This window comes from Hibiscus syriacus, unplaced genomic scaffold (assembly GCF_006381635.1).
Source record: "Hibiscus syriacus cultivar Baekdansim isolate YM2019G1 unplaced genomic scaffold, ASM638163v2 tig00116976_pilon, whole genome shotgun sequence".
NCBI classification, from domain to species: Eukaryota; Viridiplantae; Streptophyta; class Magnoliopsida; order Malvales; family Malvaceae; genus Hibiscus; species Hibiscus syriacus.
The window spans coordinates 727,470-747,006 of NW_024063500.1; the positions used below are offsets into that span (position 1 = coordinate 727,470).

The 19,537-nt window shown below is 36.8% G+C and overlaps 2 pseudogenes; both read left to right on the forward strand.

The window, feature by feature from the left end:
• The first annotated feature begins 2,467 nt into the window (after positions 1 to 2,467).
• Positions 2,468 to 9,137, forward strand: LOC120192622 (annotated as a pseudogene).
• A 3,485-nt stretch (positions 9,138 to 12,622) lies between these two features.
• Positions 12,623 to 16,933, forward strand: LOC120192635 (annotated as a pseudogene).
• Positions 16,934 to 19,537: the final 2,604 nt, after the last annotated feature.

A 19,537-nucleotide genomic window follows, 5' to 3' on the forward strand; every position in this document is an offset into this window, starting at 1 on the left:
CTAATTTTATTAAAATATAACAATAAATTATTTAAAAAATCCACAAAAGTCGCCATGAGAAGGTGGGGAATTTGGCTGATTCTTTAATAATAAAAAATTGAATGAAATTCGGTTGCAGAAATTAATTATTTTGGTAAATTTTTTAGAAAAAATTTAATAGAAGTCGTCGAGCTCACACGACTATTTACACCAAATAATTTCTGCCACTCGCCATTTCCTTAAAATTTTTAAATATAATATTTTATTAAATAAGCTTATAAAATCATGGGTAAACTACAAATTTAGTATATAAACTATTATTTTTGTTCTGTTTTAGTATATAAATTTTATTTTATTTTTCAAAATCATACTTAACATTTAGTTTACGTTTCCTTTGATACCCACCGTTAAAAACTTAAGATAACGTTGATGTGCGATCATAAGAAAATATCACATCATCGTTAGAAAAATGCTACGTCAATTGTTCTCTAAATTTTTTAACAGATATGTACCAAATTGAAATATAAACTAAATGATAGATATGATTTTGAAAATAATAAAGTTTAGGTATCAAAAAAGGAACAAAAATAATAGTTTAAATACTAAATGTATAGTATACCCTAAAATTATTAATATGTACTAATATTTTTAAAATGATCACATTATGTTAATTAGATTATTAAAATATAAAAAATAACTAATTGAACGAAACAACTATAATTTATTTCTCATGAAATTATTAAAATGTAAATTTACTAATAAAAATACTATAAATTAATTTACCCTAAACTAATTTATGTTTTTGGGTTTAGGATATCAAATTTAATCACTAAGCTGAAAATAATGTAGGCGTATCATTAACCCATTTGCTCGGCCCTTGGGAAAGGGCAAGGGAAAGACCAAGGCCAAGACCAAGACCGAACCCAATGAGCATATTTGGTTCTCCCACACGACGTTGCAAGTGAATAACAAATGCCCAGACTCCATCACGTCCGTGCACGTAATCCCCCATGGACACACCTAATCGGGTTGACCCGGAATAAATGAACCTCCATCAACGGTTCAGATTGATCCTGGAACACTGAGCAGAGAGAATAAAACCGAAGGGAAAGTCGCTTCGATTTCCTTCGATTCGGTTGATCCCCTCAAGTGGCACAGCCATGGCAGGAGTTGGAAATAAGAGAAGATCAAATATCAACAATAATAAGAACAACGGCAGCAATAGCAACAACCAAAACAAATCAAAGAGTGGCGGTGGAAGATCTAGAACCGACTCCAAATCCTCGTCTACTCGAATCAAGAATTATCCTAGTTTTTTTTTTCTTCCAACACTTTAATGTTTATACTTTTTATGTTTAGAAAAATTCTAATATTTTCGATAAATTTAAAGTAAATATAATATAATATATATTTAAAGATTTAATCATTTGACAATAGACGATTATACTCTTACAAACACAATACATAAATCTAAGACCTCAAGACACACGTAATGCTTAAATTTAAGATTTCAAGAGATAATTCATTACCACTAAAGTAGTTTGATATGTGCAGTTCAAAATGTAATATTAAACTATTGAAATTATCCTTTTAAAACTATAGATGTAATTTTTTTAAAATAAAAAACATTATCTTTAAAGCTTGTAATATAAAAATAACATTGTAATGGATATAGATATACGAACAGAATTTTATAGTGTGGAACAAGAGATTAGCTACTGCAAAATCAACACTGATGGAACAAGAAACCAGAATAATGGAGATGCGATGTGTGGAGGAGTCATTAGAGATTATAATGGTAACTGGTTGTATGGAAGCAAAACGGTGGGGAATACATGAAGGATTAAGAACGGCGTGGATGAGAGGAGAACGTAGTTTTGGAATCAGACAACAAGGAAGCAATTAACCTGATCAAAAATAGATCTAATGAACACAGACAATTAACAATCCTTAAACATATAGAGATTCTGCTAAAAAAGAAATTGGGCAGTGGAGATTGAGAACAAACCAAGGGATACCAACCGCGTTGCAAATTTCATCGCCAAGTAAATGAGGAATCAACATGAGGATATTATTTTGTTGCATAATTACCCTAAGGAAGTTGAGGAGTTGATTCTAGCAGATAAAACGGGCTTCTAAGAGGCTCATTCACCTGTATTCAACAAAAAAAATTATAATATTAACAATTAGATTTATTTTTTTAAATTCTAAAATTAGAAAGATTAAATTCATAAAAGTAAAATTAAATAAATGAATTTCTAAATATATATTGAAATGTCACGTGTTCAAATTCAACGGATGCTTAATAATAGTGTTATTAGTTGAATTTAATTTTTAAGACATATAAAAAAAGAGACAATGTTATAATTAAAAGCAGAGGAATTAAATATTAGAAGTCCCAAACGTAAAAGGACTAGGTGTAGAATTAAACCTTTGTAAGCCTCATAGAAAAGGAAATAAACTCTCCAAAATAAGGGTTTGTTTTTGGTGTCTGCCGTCCTCGTTTCTCCTCTTCCCTTGCTCTCCCGCAGAAGCAGAAGGGAGGGAATATATCTTACTTTTATTTCATTTCTCCGAATTCCAAAACTTTGTTTTCCCATTTCTTTTATATTCATATTCTGATTCAGCGTTTTAGTTTTCTTTTTTTTGGTTCCTGATCGGACGTCGGAGATTGAATTCCATCCCCGAGGTATGCAGCAAGGTGATCAGACGGTGTTAAGCTTAAGACCTGGTGGTGGTCGAGGGAGCAGGATTTTTGGTGGTTCTTCTTCATCATCTTCATCCTCCTCCTCGTTAGCTTTCGGTTCCCTTTCTTCTGATATACCTCTCTTTCGTCCCCATGGCGGTGGTTCCATCAAGGTTCTATCTTTTTATCCATTTATTTTCAAAACCCATATCTCTGTTTATCTGGATCTAACCTTTTGAGGCGTTCTTCTATTGGTTTCCGATTGATTTGTTCGGGTTGGTTGCTTAGATGCTTTGTTAATGTTGGATTTAAAGGGGCTTCCTTTTTAAATTGTTAAGTGTCGTCGCTGTTAGGTAATGCTCATTGCTATATTGGATCTTATCTAGTAGATTTAATTTTAGGTATTCTTTGAGATAAAAAACATTGCTTGTGTTTTCCGACTGAAAGATTATTTACTTTTTCCATTTGTGCTCTTAGTGGCAAGCTTGGTATTTTCCCAATTGTCTTTTTGCATTCACCTACGAAGGAATATTTAGATGCATATTATTAGGCCTTTAAAAGTGTGAAAATGTGATTAGTTCTGATTCTTCTTTGGGCACCCAGTGCTTGTAATTGCTATAAACAGGTGCCTAAGTGTGTGCGCTATTGTTTTCCCATGAAGGACATAAAAACATTAATAATCTTATATGATTTGGATAGAAGCTTAGTTTTCAAAAGCTCGGCGGACGAAAATGCCTCCGGCTAGAAGTGTTCCATTGATCAAAGTGTCAATGAGTTTTTCCTAATTGTGTGTCAATCCTCTTAGCTGTCTTTTAATGGTTATATCTGGAAGATATTTTGATAAATTGGCAGTGGAAGAACAAGTACACAAATTTATTTAAGTTGTTATCATATATAAGATAATTGTACTCATGGTGATCAATTAAACGGTTGGTGTAAGTTAATAGTTTAGTGTTATAATTTCCACTTATATTTTATTTTGGGTTTACCTATTGGGAGAGAATAAGTCCCATTAGAATTTTGTTAACTGTATGGAATTTTTGTGCACGAAGTCATATAAAAGTTTGTGAAGTACAAAAGCTTGGGTCTTTTGACAGCATTCCTATGATACAAAATCTAGTGATTTCAATTATGTGATGTCCTTTTTTTATTGTTTAATATTTTTAGAGTTTATTGTGCTTGCATTTGATGAATTAGTTACTGTTTTAGTAACCATGTTAAGAATATAGAGATAAGTTCTTAGTCGTGATTTAAAGATTGCATCTTCCATTGTCTAATTTATTCTTTAGATAGTTTATCAGAATTTTAACATGCTGCATACTGACATATTATTGATTTCCAAAATCTTAAGTTTTCAATTGTTTTACTGTTGTAGACTGGAGACTCACGATTTGAGGGTTGTGAACGAGTGCAATATACTAGGAACCAGCTTCTTCAGCTTAGGGAGGTAATTTTATGAACTTGTGCATAGCAATATACTGCATCTGTGCATAAGAGAACTATTTCTAGCATTTTACTTCCACGAATCAACTAGAAAATAACAATTATGATATTTGTTCGCATCGAAGAAAGTTATTCAACATTTTCAGTTCCTGTTTCACTTATATTAAGTTGATCAAGCAAATAAGTTTCTCATTGTTGTTCTTAATCAGTTTTAATTTTTGGTTACTGTTTGATTTAATATCTGATTGTGCTGCTTTCCTTCTTTATAGGTGGTAGAAGTTGCTAACGAGATTCTTAAGATCAAACTTGAAATTGAGGTGGAACTTTTTGGTGAAGAGCAGAACTGGAGTCGTGGAGAAAACAATGTGAGCTCTAAGCAGTCCTTTTCTTTTTACTGTTCAATTTATTTATTTTGCTATCAATTAATTACCTTGATGAAATACCTTAATTTTTTAATATTGCTGCGAAGCAATCATTATTTGTTAAAGCTTGTTCTTCATCCTTAACTTTTGCCAGCCACCAAAACCAAATCAGAGTCACAACCATTACTCTGAGCCTGACAATCGTGATTGGCGTAACCGTTTAGCACCTCCTGATGGAGGGGAGAGGTCCTGGGAGTCTCTTCGTGATAGAGAATTTGGAAACCAATATGACTCCAGACAGCCAGAAGCTAGTCAATTTAATCGTCAAGATCAACTCAACTCTCAGTTCTCGAGAGCTCAAATTTCTTCTAATCAGATGGTAATTGACATAACACAATATGAACTCTTTTTTTTCGATATAAGTTTCCTGGAGTCTTTAGCTGTTTATTGTTTGTATGAGCTGTTGCCAGAAATTTTAAGTTCCTAGGGGGTTGGGCAGGTATTCAAAACAAGTATAGCTGATTTTTATTAGCATTTAGCGCTTGAATTGGCAGATCCACTTAATGTCTTAAAACCCTAGGTAGTTTATATCATTCTAGAAGCAATTATTGAAAAAGTTGCATCAGTAATTATTGCTCTTAATTTTCTTTAAATATGTTTTATTTATAATGATAAGATGGTTCAAGAACATTAGTAACCTTATGTTTAGGATTTTTTATTTATGAACTTATTTGCTTCTGTTCCATTGCATTATTTTGCATCGGTTGCAAAGCATATCAGTTGCTTGGCCCTCGCAAAAGATCTAGTATTTTTTCCATAATGATAACATTCAATGAACTCTTCTACTTATAGTTTCTTCATATTAGCTTTGTACTTATTCCTGCAAGAAGCAAGTTTATCCCTGCTTCAAGCTATGCATGTCATTTGGCTTTGGAATTGATATTGGGTTTTCTTTGTTGAACTAGGGTGGACAAACTCCAGCTTTGGTTAAGGCTGAGGTGCCATGGTCTGTGAGAAGGGGGAATCTTTCTGAGAAGGATCGTGTTTTAAAGACTGTAAAGGGGTAAACATATTGAAAATATGGTTCTTTCTCATATGTATGTTGCTGATTCCTGTTGAGAAACCATAAAAGCAGGTTTCAGGCAGTATATTTAATTTCTTTCAACTGGCCATGAGAAAGACCTTGCTTTTATTTATCTTATTCAGAATCTGGTCTTAGATTAAGCATAATGGACTCTAATAATCTTTATGGTAAATCTATGTTGTAAGAACGTTTTCTTTTCTTTTTTAAGCTCTGGAACAACTCAAGGTCTTTCTGTGAACTTCCAAAATTGGAATATTATGGTCTATCAAGTTCTTTAATTCTGCATTTAAAGGTTTCTTTAGTATGATTGGGATTGAAGCTCTTAGCTTTGGAAGCTGCTGAATACGAGATGTCTTCCATTTTTTGGGAACCTTTTAAGTGCGTTGTTGTCAAGTATTTATTTATTTTGATAGGAATGAAAGGCCTCGTTAAAAACCCCCTTCTTAATTTAAAGACCTTGAAGAAAGGTCGTTAATCATAGGAAGGAGGAAAAGAGTGCCTTGGAACTTTTATTAATATTGAAAGTTACATAAAAGTTAAAAATAGCACTAAATTGCTTGACATAAGACTTAAACACTCCTCCCAACATAAAAACCTACACACTTGGTCAAGAAAACCACAAATAGACCCTTACAATCAACCTATCCCTTTCTTTGCTAAGCTATCTGCCTCTCCGTTACACTCCCTTGGAATCAACCTTACTGAATGAACCTTTTCACAGATAAGACTTGAAATCTGATAAACAATAGGCGAGAAAAAAATAGGTGCCAGAGTCGGGGACTGAATCCATTCCACTGCAGACGAGCAATCACTTTCAACGATCAACCTACCAACTGAAGCCCACCGAGAATACAGAAAAATATCCATGCCTCTTTTTATAGCCTTTAATTCAGCAAGTGGGGGGATTGCTTGACCAATACTCTCTGAGAAAATCAAAAGAGTGCAACCATTCCAATCTCTTAATAAGCCTCCGATACCTCCACCCGAATCGTTCTGCCTAACAGCTCCATCGACATTCATCTTTAGGAAGTCTACGGGGGGGTGTAACCACCGAAAGACAATACGATCTTTAACATTACAAGATGAAACACCATCTGCAAGAGATGGATTACCAATCAGCACATCCTCTTGTATATTAATACCCGGAAATTTGGCATGGAACCATTTAGCAAGCCTGAATCTTACAATGAAGAACAGTGACACTCTGTCTAAAAGAATTCCTTCGAACACCATTGCGTTGTCAAGTATTTATGAAAAGGGCTTACTACTTGTTCTGAATGGTTATTTTCTGTGTCTAGGATACTGAACAAGTTGACCCCTGAGAAGTATGATCTTTTGAAGGGCCAACTTATTGATTCTGGTATCACATCAGCTGATATCTTGAAGGTTATTACTTTCCACATCTCTATTATTCTTTTTGGCATTACTACATGCCTATTCTATGTATTTCCATGTATGTGTTTGTATAAACGAACACACTTTTATACAAAATACTAATGGTATCTCTAATGTCTTTATAGGGGGTTATCTCTCTTATATTTGACAAGGCTGTTCTTGAACCCACGTTTTGTCCTATGTATGCTCTTCTATGTTCTGATCTTAATAATAAGCTTCCCTCATTCCCATCCGATGAACCTGGTGGCAAAGAAATTACATTTAAGCGGGTCCTCTTGAATAACTGCCAGGAGGCATTTGAAGGAGCTGGCAAACTTAGTGAAGAAGTGGCCAAGATGACTGCCCCTGATCAAGAGATGGAGCGGAGGGATAAAGAAAGGTTGGTTAAGCTCCGTACTCTAGGTAACATTCGTTTAATTGGTGAGCTTTTGAAGCAGAAAATGGTACCTGAGAAGATAGTCCATCATATCGTGCAGGTTATTGCCAATACCTTTTTTTGCGCCATTGGAAATTTGACTTTGTGTAATGTAATGCTAAATCATTTTTCTGTTTTTCCATCAGGAACTTCTGGGCCATGATACTAAAGCTTGCCCTGTGGAGGAGAATGTTGAAGCCATCTGTCAGTTCTTCAATACTATTGGTAAGCAGCTTGATGAGAGCCCAAAATCACGGCTCATAAATGATGTCTACTTCAATAGATTTAAGGACTTGGTCACAAATCCTAAGCTTGCTTCAAGACTGAGATTTATGGTTCGTGATGTTCTTGATCTGCGTGCTAACAATTGGGTTCCCAGACGTGAAGAGGTAACACTTTTAAATTCCATTAATTCCTTGGGTTAGATTAGAAAGAAGTTAACTCGATTTAAATGGGTTTTGATATTGACTCCTTGTACTAAATATGCAGGTAAAAGCCAAAACAATTACTGAAATCCATTCTGAAGCTGAAAAAAATCTTGGGTTGCGTCCGGGAGCTACTGCAAGTATTAGAAATAGTAGACCTGTTTCTGCTGGTCCAGTTAGTCTTGGTCCTGGGGGTTTTCCCATCACTCGTCCTGGTACTGGGGGCTTGATACCTGGAATGCCGGGAACTCGGAGAATGCCTGGCATGCCGGGAATGGACAATGATAACTGGGAGGTTCCTAGAACCCGGTCAATGACGAGGGGTGATGGACCGGGTGTACAACCTGGGGGCCGTGTTCCTCCACCATTAATCAATAAGTCAACTTCAGTGAATCCAAGACTGTTGCCTCAAGGTAGTGGAGGCCTAATGAGTGGTAGGACAAGCGCACTGTTGCAGGGAAGTTCAACCCCTCCTGCGCGGTCATACAACTCGACTTTGGGTTCCGAGCCTGTGGCACAACCTTCTCTTTCTGCCAAACCTGTTCCTGTGGCTGCTGTGTCTCCAGTTTTGGAGAAACCACTAGCGCCACCTTCAAAACTATATCCAGCTGATCTTAGTCGGAGAACACGGGCCTTGTTGGAGGAATATTTCAGTGTTAGGTTGCTGGATGAAGCATTGCAGTGTGTGGAGGAACTAGGATCTCCATCATACCATCCTGAGGTTGTGAAAGAAGCAATCTCCATAGCCTTGGAGAAAAGCCCACCTTGTGTCGAGCCAGTTTCAAAGCTTATTGAATACTTGTTTATGAAAAAAGTTCTCACAGCTAGAGACATAGGGACTGGATGCCTACTCTATGGTGCCTTGTTGGATGATATTGGCATTGATTTACCAAAAGCACCAAATAATTTTGGAGAAATAATTGGTAAAATTATTTTAGCGGGGGATTAGACTTTAATGTAGTGAAGGAAGTCCTTAAGAAGATGGAAGACGACCTGTACCAAAAGGCTGTATATGATGCAGCAATGCAGATTGTTAGCTCTAATCCTTCAGGACAAGCTCTATTGGACGCACAGGCATCTGAGGTCTAGGCCTGCCAGAGTCTCTTCTAATTTTTGCATGCTACTTTTAATGTCAGTGTCCCGCAGTTCCACTCATCACCACTTCAATACTAGGCCCCTACTGATGATATCCCCCCTTTTCTGAGGCAAGCAACTGAATTATTTCATAAAGTGGAGCTGCAAAGTACAGGCTAAAAATTTATCGAGTTGTATATTTCTCCCTAGGTAATAGTGGTTTGTTATTGAGAAAACGAAATCAAACCATAATTGCATGGATTTTGCCATTGAGTGTGGCTAATACATGCTGAAATTCTCAGGCAGAAAATCGTCACCCTTTAAGGAACCGGTTGTTTTGTATTCGATTAGTTGTTTTTTTCCTTCTTTTTGACCGAGTAATTTAGTTTATTGTTGAACCGAGTCCCATAAATGGTTTGAATTGTTTTACATTTTACAACAATAGAAGTGAAAACCCATCACTGCCTTTGGTTTTGAGGTGTATATATATTTTTTGTTTTTCACTTGTTTGGGTATGGTGACTTTCAAGTGCTGCAGAGTGTATAGATTACAGTAATGGCTGGTTTTGATAATTTGAGGTTTGATATTTTCCCAGAACTGCTCAAGTTTTTGCCCATTGACACCGATGAATGGATTTCACCAATCTCAGACACTCTTCTTTTTGTCATTAGTCATTTTATTTTGCAAGTCCAATGACTTTAAAAATCTTCAATTTTAGCATTAATTTTTTGTTGTTGCTTCATTTTTGTTATTTAACTGTTACAACATTAACAGTCGGATAGAAATCTAGTACTGACGTAAACATTTTTTAAAAATCATTTTTCTTACAAGTTAGAATTTTTCACCCACTAAAAAGTTATCATTTCATAACGTCTTTTACGATTATCTTACATTATTGTTGAGCTCATTTTATTTTTTTCTATCATTTTGTTGATTTATAATTTTTTTAATTCTCTTTAAAACTCGAGAAATGTAATGTAAAATCTATCGTTTTGTTGGAGTTTGAGTATTTTTGGATTTGAAGGGTTTCATGTGTTTGTTTAAAAATATGAACAATGAGGAGTATTCTTTCAAGAAAATGAACAATATATTTCAAAATTAAAGTATTAGAACATCATTTAAATATTTTGGGTAAGTAGTGAAAATCATTAGAAGATAATAAATATGAGTGAAATATGAAAATTTTGATATTGATCTTGTCGCAAATGATTATTGATTATGAGATGTAATTAATCAACAATAATGATAAAAAGAATAGCAAATTTTCTTATAAAAATGTGAATATACTATCATATTGATATATAAAAATTAATGAAAATAAATTTTTTTATGAATTCAATAATAAAAATGATATATTAAAATGGTAGAATAAAAATGAATTTTGAATCGTTTTTTTTTTCTCTGTCTTTGATAAAGTAAAAGATTAAAATTTGTTGTATTGATTTTGAATTACTTCAGTCTCATTTTGAATAAGATAAACATATCAAAATCTATATAATAGTTATAGAAAATGATGTAAATATGAAATAAATGGAATAAAATAACAAATTCGAACTGCATTTGTTAGATGACATCCGAAGAGCACGTTTAAAAGTTGTTCAAACTTTGTACAGGGTCACGTCAAGTTGACCAGCACCCACCGAAAAGAAAAGAGGAAGCCTAAAAAAACATGTAAAGTAACCCTTTTTTTCAACAAAAATAATACTTATTGATTCAGAATAGGTTTATTTTAAAATTAATATTTGTCCAAAGATTTTGAATCATTTAATAATGAATGTTTATATTTTTATGTGTATTATTCGAGATTTTAAAGAATAATAATAATCTATTAATCACTTAAATCGTTTGATTCATACTATTTAACATCTAATTAATTGTTTATTAAAATGACATTTTTTTTTGCTGATAGAATATATTACATAAAATAAAGATACAGAACGAATGAAAGCACGGTAGATCAATAAAACCAAAAAATTAATAGGCCGCGAAACATTTTTTGCAGGAGGAGAATTTTTTGAGTTGGTCATAGTAAACAATCGTTATGTTATTTTAACAAAAATATGTTTTAATTTTGGAGGTAAAGTCTTCAATTGATCACATGATTATAGGGTATTGTTTTGTTGAGTTTATCACCTATTAAAAGTTATAAAATGGTCTCCCGTTTACAAGGGCTTACTTTGTTGAGTCCCTCGACTATTATAAGTTATAAAATGGCCATCACATTATTAATTATATTCCAAATTCGTAGTTCTCTGTTAAAAAGTTAATGATCGTCTAAACTGGATGTTAATATGTTTACTGAGATATGATAGTTGTTTGAGATTATGAAATCATATTTTAGCATATTTCAGTCAACAGGTCAACGTTCAACTCAGATTGCTGTTAATATTTTAACGAAGAACGACGAGTTTGGAACACAATAAATAGTCGGGTAATCATTTTGTAACTGTTAATAATAGAGGGGCTCAGCAAAGTTACTCCCTATAGTCAGAAAACTATTTTGTAACTTTTAATAGTCGATAGATTCAACAAATTAATATCTTATATTCAATAGATCATTTGTGCACTTTACCCTAATTGTTTTTCAATGTCAGGGAAAGTAGGCTTTTTTGACCTAATAAGGATAATCGGTTTATATTTTATAATCTACGACATTTTTTACAGTGTTATTGGAAATTGTCACGTAGAGGTGATGAGTTTCAATGAAAAATATTTTTTATTCGAACTCGTCACGTCGAGGTGAAGAGTTCCAATAAAATATTTTTTTTATTAAAATCGAAGTAAAAAGTTAGAATAAAAATATATATTTTTTATTAAAACTCGTCACCTCAACGTGACAAATTATACGTTAATGTAAAAATTATCATATATCCCCAAAAATAAATTTTTATTTACCCTAAATAAAAAAATCCATGTATTTTACTAGGCCAATTTTACCGGGAAAGTACGTTATATTGGTTATTTGTCTTTCAATCGTATTGATTAAAGGTTTTATGTAGAACAAAGACGGGCACCTTTAAAAGTGCATTTGACATAACATACATTTAATTATCGGTGTATTTTTTAGGTAAAAGAACCCCTAAAACAGCACCTATTGTCTTTCAACAACATAAAGATATCCACACTTGGTAGTTGGTGGCTATAGAATCAACAAGTATTCATCTTTCTTTTTCTGTCTTTTTCCCCACCATTGTTTTGGACTTATTAATAGCCAAAGAAGAATCTCCAGATATTCCACTAGTTATTCTTGACCATATTAACAGTTTATTTTCCCTTTTAACCAGTAGAATTTTACAGACTGATAGTATTTTACTGGGTCAAAAGCATATATGTATACATGTGTGTATATGTCCATGATGGATATTAACGGCAAACAAAGCCAAGTATGCACCAGTGATCCGGCAGCCAGCCAGCCAGAGGATCCGGCTTGTCTTCTGGAGAATCTAAAGGCTCTATGTGTTAACTGGAAAAAAAGTGAAATCAGCTATAATTTGTCTGTATTTTAGAATCGGATAATCCTTTATTGTGTGTCGTATAAAATCCTTCTATATTTACAAAGACAATGGCTAAGAGCCAAAGACAATTTCTCTGCTTGGTGGATTGGAAGTACAGCAAAATCCTAACACCAAACCAAATAGTTTATAATATATGATATGACGTAGCTTTTGATTTTGGTGCTCATTGGCATCTCTCATAAGAGAGAGAATCAGATTCATTCACCTATTCTCCTCCTCCTTTCTTCCATTAGATTGTTTGAAAATGCTTGGATTTTTACTTTACCCTTTTCTCTAAGATGGAGTTTTCTAGGCACCCATTTGTTCAAAACAGAACATTTGCTTCACAAACACGCTCTGTGCTCTAAAAACAATGAAAACCACTGATCTGGGTTTTTTAAACCCTAGAAGAAGACCTTTTCTACATAACAATTTTCAGTTTTTTTTCTCTCTTTACAAGTCATGAGCAAGAGAGGAGTTCAGATGTTTGATGATAAGAAAGATGGGTTTTTCTCTAAATGTGATTTGGGGTCTCAGTGGAGTCTCCAACAGAATGATTTTCACCCGGGTGGCTTGTTTGCGAGCGTTGGTCAAATGGGAATAGGATTTGGGCCCGACTCCCCTAATCCCCGTGACGACGGTGGCGGAATCAAACCACCGTTCTCCGATTTGTTTCTAAAATACTTACCATCACAATACGAAATCCGGGTTGTTGGAGTACCAGGAGGTGAAGCGGCTTCGAGGTCAAAGAAGAAAGTTGGATTAAACTGAAAATCAAGGTGTCTAATCCTTCACTGAGGAGACTAATAAGCGGTGCTGTAGCCGGTGCGATTTCGAGGACTTGTGTGGCGCCGCTGGAGACTATACGGACGCATTTGATGGTTGGGAGCAGTGGGAGTTCTACAGCTGAAGTGTTCTGTAATATTATGCAGACTGATGGGTGGAAAGGATTGTTTAGGGGTAATCTTGTTAATGTGATTCGAGTTGCTCCGAGCAAGGCGATTGAGGTATTAAATCTCCGAATTCGAGTCGATAAGTCTATGAATGCTGTGCTGTTTGTTTGTGGTTTACTGGTACTGAATATGGTGTTGATCAAATGCTTGGTTTTGAGCTTTGTGGTGTTGTTTATGTGCATTTATTGTTTTCTGTAGTTTGGTTGCAAACTGACTTTCTGCAGTTGATAGTTTCATACATCTTTCTGTTAATGCCAAAGTGTATAGATTGTTATCTTAGAATAGATGATGGTTGTAGTTTTCCGATTGATCGGATTATAAAATCCGGCACCATGTTGAGAGTCATCCGGTGCGAGCCACTGCGGGGTCACCGGAGTAGCAAACTTTGTATGCCTTTTTCTTCTGCACTTTTCTTTCTGGTTCTTATCTTCTGCAATATTAAATTTAAGCATATGAAATGAATGAAGAATGCAATTATTGGTTCATAGACTGCTCGTTGATGAACACGTTGCGCTCTTCTTCAGCCAAAACGAATCGCATTTTTTTCTTGTCATGTTTGAATACTGATTCACCATGTACTGCAGCTATTTGCTTTTGATACTGTGAATAAGCAATTATCACCCAAACCGGGGAAGAGCCTAAGATTCCAATACCTGCCTCATTAGTTGCTGGAGCTTGTGCTGGAGTCAGCTCGACATTTTGACCTATCCTCGAGTTAGTTAAGACTCGTTTAACCATCGAGGTAAATACAATCTAAACTTTGTAATTCCCACCCTTAAAAAATGTGGTTTCACTTATACCAGAGATTTGTTAATTTTGCAGAAAAACATGTATGATGGAATACTCGATGCTTTCTTAAAAATACTGCAAAGGAGGCCCTGCTGAACTTTACAGAGGCCTTGCTCCTAGTCTCATCGGAGTAATTCCATACGCCGCCACTAATTATTTTGCATACGACACTTTACGGAAAGTGTACAGTAAAGTTTCGAAGGAGGAGAAAATCGGCAACATCGAAACCCTTTTAATAGGATCACTAGCGGGGGCTCTTTCAAGTAGTGCAACCTTCCCGCTTGAAGTGGCTCGCAAGCACATGCAGGTAGGGGCTCTCAGCGGAAGACGGGTCTACAAGAATATGTTGCATGCACTGTCGAGCATTCTCGAACAAGAAGGAATTCATGGTCTATATAAAGGTTTGGGTCCTAGTTGCCTGAAATTGGTACCTGCTGCTGGGATTTCTTTCATGTGCTATGAAGCATGCAAAAGGATACTGGTAGACGAAGACGAGGAAGCGTAGAATTTCCCGGCGAACGGAATATACTCATCTCTTGGAACAGAGGAACAAGCTACCATACATTTTAGGCTTATCATTTTTGGTTCCTTTTTTATTTGATATACATTGTTGAGATTTCGGTTCGAGCGGTGGCATCTGCATGTGCAAGTTAAGAAATGATGTTTAAAGTACATTTGTTAGGAAAAGAGAAATATCCGGTCTTCGCAAAAATGTTTTATTAACTTCACATCATCAGCAATTACAATTTTAATAACAAGAGATCAATTTATTACTATTTTTAAATCAGGTTATCATTTGTAATAATTCTTGGTTAAAGAATGAAAACTAAATCATCCTATAAATGGGGTCCAATGTCGTATTTTACCCATTTTAATATAATAATATTTGTTCAAAGGTATCATTATATGAAATTAACTCTGAAACCCTCGGATTGGAATGGAAGTATGAGTGATATGAGGAAACTGGATATTGATAAAGGTCTATGGAGGAGTTCGGTGCCGAAGATTCCAGTCAGCCCAGACATTGAGTTTGAAGAAGATTATCGAAGCCGGCATTCCATAATCAGATGGGGTGTTGCTGAAACGTATAGAGGAAGTTTCTTGATTGCTACAGTTGTTGTTCGGAAGTATAACAAGGATTTGGGGTGGTTCGGTTATATTAAACAAGAAGTTAAGAGATATAGTTTGGCTTGGTTTGTGTTTGAACTAAGTTACTTTAGAAGATATTTTCAATATAGTAAAATCTGGAAATGGGTGATCAAAGTGTCAAGTCATGGGTTCGGACAATCAATTTGCTGCTCGGAGCAGGCGGTTGATGGGATCGACAGGGAAATGGGCTACTTCACGTGCTACTCGGTGCAGACAGTAGGTGAGAGTGGCAGGGTTCTAGTAGGGGATGGGAGCTCTCGTTCGAGCCTGGCAGACCAGCTGGCATATTGCGGCGGCTACAGTATTGTAGGCGCTGATCACTGTACGGTCAGAATAATTTGCTGGAATTATGGATGGCGATTAGATGTTTTTGGGGAATTATTTATCACTTATAGATTTTATATGAGTTTTTTATTGGGAAGATATCTTAAAAGGCTATTTGAAATAGGGAATATGGCTAAGAGGAGAAAGTCATATCGGATGGAATTAAGTCAAGTGGAGAAGAGAAAGTCACGTATGAGGGATAAGTGTTGGAGGGGAGAGAGAGGTAGGTGTCTCTTTCATATTTTCAAGAGAGGAAATACTCCATATTTCTCCTTTGTTCTTCAACTAAGCTCCAACGGATTAGTTGCTGAAATTAGAGGGTGTACGGGTGAAAATTGTTTTTCTTTCACGTTTGATAATACTTCGTTGGAGATGTCTGAGGAGGTTGCGTTTTTAATGAAACACTTGACGTTTACGGAGGAGGAGTCTGAGGACATTTCTCCACCAAGGCTTACCAAAGAAGATGATGCTTTGGAGATGGATAAGTGGATTGTTGCGAGGATCATTGGTTTCAAAAAAGTTGAAAGCGAGGCGGTGTTGCGGGTTTTCCGATCCATTTGGGGCCATGCTAGACTATCGGAATCCAGTATCTTGAAGGACAATATGTTCCTTTTCAAGTTCAAGACGCTCTCGGATAAGCTAGCTATTATGAAACGCACTCCATGGAGTTTTGAAGGTATGCTCTTAGCCATTGTTCACTTTGATCCTAAGTTGAGTCTTCAAGAGTTTGATTTCCAGCCCCTTGCTGTGTGGGTGAGAATCTATGAACTCCCTATGGGGTATATGAAAATCGAGACTGCTGAAAAGTTTGGAAATAGAATTGGAAAGACTATTGCTACCGACACTAGACCTGGAGATGGCAGAATGGGGGATTTTCTACGGGTTAGAGTGGAGATTGATAGTTCAAAACCGTTGAGAATATGTGTTAAAATGGGAATCTTTACGAATGGAGATCTGAGGAAGTGTCTTTTAAAGTATGAGAGGCTGCTATCCTTTTGTCATAAGTGCGGAATCATCGGTCATGTGCTCACGGAATGTCCGGGGTTTTCGGATCAACTGCAGCAGCAACTACAATTTGGGGAATGTCTTAGAGTGTCTCCTATCAAGAGACCCGAAGGGAGTAGCTCTAGAAGGAAAGAGGGGATTATCTATGTAGAGGGGGAAAACAATGGAAGGTCTTTAACAAGTTCGGATAACAGTCCGATTTCGGACAGGGGAACTAAGACCCCCCGATGAAGACTGTGGATGCCTGGACGTGATTTGTTACTTTCGTCAAGTACTAATCAAGATGATTCAGACCCATCGGATCCTTCAGGGCCAGATAGCTCTCTCTCTCGGACGTTTCCGGAAGTCTTTGTTGGGTGTAACCGAGATTTGATTGAAGATCAACAGGCCAATCGATAGTTGAGCGTTAGGGCTGAAGTTGGGTCTTCTAGCTCGGGAAAAAGGAAGATTGGGGAAACGAGTAAGGGAAAAAGGAAAGTGAAGAGAGTAAACCGAAAAGTGGTGCACATTTCTGATTCTACTTTGAACTCTAAGGTGGTACGAGTGAGGAGGAAGACCCAAGTGAAATACCGGAGAATGTGTTGGGGATGTTCAGTTATTGGCGGAGGCTGATTCAGCCCCGCCAGGAGCCATGACGATATTTTGTTGGAACTGTCGGGGGCTTGGGAACCCAGCGACAGTTCGAGAGCTTAGGAGGATGATCTCCAAAAAGGACCCGATGCTGGTTTTTGTTTCAGAAACGAAATTACGGAAGAATAAAACCGAGGCTATTAGAGTGGCTACTAAGATGGGTGGATGTTTTGAAGTTGAAAGATCGAACCGATGTGTGGGGTTGATGATGATGTGGAGGGAGGGGTTGGATGTCACGCTCCAGAGCTTCTCCAATATTCATATTGATGTGGAGGTGGTTTGGAAGAAAAAGAAATTCTGATTTACGGGGTTTTATGGGCGCATTGAGTGGTCGGATAAAAGGCATAATTGGGAGATGATTTCCCATTTGGCTTCCACTTCTTCTCTTCCTTGGTGCTTGGGAGGTGATTTTAATGAAGTCATTCATGTGAACGAAAGAGTGGAGGGAGGAACCGATCAGGAGTCAAATGGAGGAGTTCAAACAGTGTCTTCGTTATACTAATGTGTGGGATATCGCCCTAGGACTGGTTGGTTTACTTGGGCCAGTGGAACCCGAGCCAGGACATTCGTGTGCGAGAGAATTGATAGATTTGTCGCGAAGAATGATTGGAGATTTCTTTTCCCGGAGGCCAGAGTTGACACGGTTCCGATGGCATATTCTAACCATTCGGCGATCGTCCTAAGTCTGGAGGGTGTCGTTGTGACGCGTTCGACCAGGAGGGATTATTTCAAGTTTGATGTTTGTTGGGCGAATGAAGATAAATGCAGGGACATTGTGCATCGGGTTTGGGAGAACGTGGAAGACTCTTTTGAGGTCAAAGTGGAAAGTTGGGGAATCTTGGGTGATTGGCAAAGGTTGAGAAGATCAAAAGCTAAGAGGGAGGAGAAGTGTTTAAGGGGAGCTATTCTTAGAATTGATTATGGACTGTTCACAGATGAGTCGTGTGACCTTCGGAGGAAAGCAATGGCGGAGCTGAAGGATGTTTTAGATAAAGATGAAATGTTTTGGCTTCAAAGATCTCGAGTGGCGTGGCTTAAGGACGAGATCGCAATTCTTCATTTTTTTCACGCAAGAGCTAACGGTCGTCGGAAAAAGAATTGGATCGAGGGGTTGGAAAGTGAGGGAGGGGTTTGGTGTGATAGGTTGGAGGACATCTTCGGGATTGCTTCGAGCTACTTTTCCTCTATCTTTCGTTCTTCTGCTACGAACCCCGATGAGGAAATCCTCCAAGCCATTGAACAATGTATTGAGCCATGTGATAACGATATGCTTTGCCGTGAATTCTCTGCTGAGGAGGTTACCACTACTTTTTCCCAAGTTAATCCATTGAAAGTTCCTGGGTTTGATGGTCTTCCAGGTCAATTTTTTCGATCTTTCTGGAATATTATTGGATGTGATTTTGTTAATCTTTGTCTTAGCCTTTTGAATGGTACGATGGATTTCGATTATGTTAATCGTACTATTGTTGTTCTTATCCCTAAGGTTGATAGCCCGAAATTAATGAAGCATTTTAGACCGATTAGCTTATGCTCGGTCATCTACAAAGTTGTGTCGAAAGCTATAGTTAACCGTCTTAAACCGTTGATGAATGCTTGTGTCTCTGAGAATCAATGTGCTTTTGTTCCGGGTCGTTGTATCTCTGATAATTTTTTAGTGGCCCATGAAATTTTTCATTATCTTAAACGTTCTAAAAATGGTCCAAACAGGTGCTGCTATCAAGTTAGATATGGAAAAAGCATATGATAGGGTGGAATGGGACTTTGTTGAATGTTATGACCCGGTTGGGTTTTTGTAATCCTTTTGTTAATCTTATTCGCAAATGTATTTCCACCGTTTCCTTCTAAGTTCTTATTAATGGTGTGTTATCTGATGCTTTTGTTCCTCAGAGGGGTCTCCGACAAGGAGATCCTTTATCCCCCTACCTGTTTCTGTTCTGTGCTCAGGGTCTATCGGTGATGCTCCTCGAGGCTCAAAGGAGGAACGAGATCAAGGGCATTAGAGCCAGTTTGAGAGGATCGAGGGTTACTCACCTGTTTTATGCGGACGATAGTCTTTTGTTTGTGAAGATTCAGTGGCGGAAGTGAGAAGAGTTAAGAGTATCCTTGCTCAATATGAGAAAGCGTCCGGTTAGAAGGTGAATTATGAGAAATCTAGCATCTTTTTCCAGCCCAATACCCCGTCTGCAAATAGGGGGTCCTTTTTGAGCGAGTTAGGTGTCGTAGAGGCCCTGGAGCCGGAGAATTATCTTGGGCTCCCTCTGGTTGTGGGGAAAGGAAAAAGGGCCTTTAATTTCATCAAAGATAGACGGAAAGAAGGATTCAAGGGTGGA